This window comes from Fulmarus glacialis, unplaced genomic scaffold, assembly GCF_000690835.1.
Source record: "Fulmarus glacialis isolate BGI_N327 unplaced genomic scaffold, ASM69083v1 scaffold19507, whole genome shotgun sequence".
NCBI classification, from domain to species: Eukaryota; Metazoa; Chordata; class Aves; order Procellariiformes; family Procellariidae; genus Fulmarus; species Fulmarus glacialis.
The window spans coordinates 31,513-32,267 of NW_009222852.1; the positions used below are offsets into that span (position 1 = coordinate 31,513).

A 755-nucleotide genomic window follows, 5' to 3' on the forward strand; every position below is an offset into this window, starting at 1 on the left:
TGGGCAGAGCAGGCTGGTTAAATCATCGTGGGGCTGCTCAGTGCTGAAATACCGAAGGGTGACACCAGTGAAGCCCCGTAGGAGGGTAAACACGGGGCTGACGGTGGGGATGTCTGCCCGGGCCAGGGGTGCTTCAGCTTGACCTGGTGCTGGGATGCACCAAAACCTGCTGCTCAGTCAGGGCCACGGCGAATCCCCAGGGCTGCCTAAATCCCGTCTGCTCCTGAAAGACCCGGCTTCCCCCGGCTCTCGCCGCCGGCTTGAGCTAAGGCATCCGCGCCTGGGAGCCCTTGGCACAGGGAGGGCTCGTGGCCGTGAGTGCCGGGTAGATCCTCTCCCCTCCTGCCGTCCCGGTTACCGGCCGGGAGCTTGCAGGGAGCCGCGGTGCGGCAGTGGGGAGTTAGAGCTGGGGACGGGAGCCGGGATGCGACGTGCATCGGTACTGGGAGGGCTCCTTGCTCCCAGCGCATCGCCTTGGGGGGAACTCTCGGAGATCTAGGATGAGGTTTGGCTGCAAGCCCCTTCCTTGCCCTGCCAGCTCCCCGAGCCAGCTCGGGCGCAGCCCGGGTGTCGATACTGGTGGGATCGAGGGCTGTTGTGGTGGAGAGGGGTTCGGGGGAGCTGCAGGTGGTTTGCTGGGAGGACGTTTGTCCTGCAGCAAGTCCCTCGCTTCGTGCCATGTCCGTGCTGGGATCGGGAGCGGTCCTGGCTGTCCCCGGGCTCTGGCTTGGGCTGGGTTCAGGCGGACCCCCACG

At 66.2% G+C, this 755-nt stretch overlaps 1 protein-coding gene across 1 annotated transcript in view; it reads left to right on the forward strand.

Moving 5' to 3' along the window:
* The window catches only part of SNX27 (sorting nexin family member 27), a gene marked incomplete at its 5' end in the record, with an annotated part of 24,432 nt that overhangs the window by 23,520 nt on the left and 157 nt on the right, over positions 1–755 (forward strand). The gene's annotated exons all lie outside the window — the stretch shown is intronic.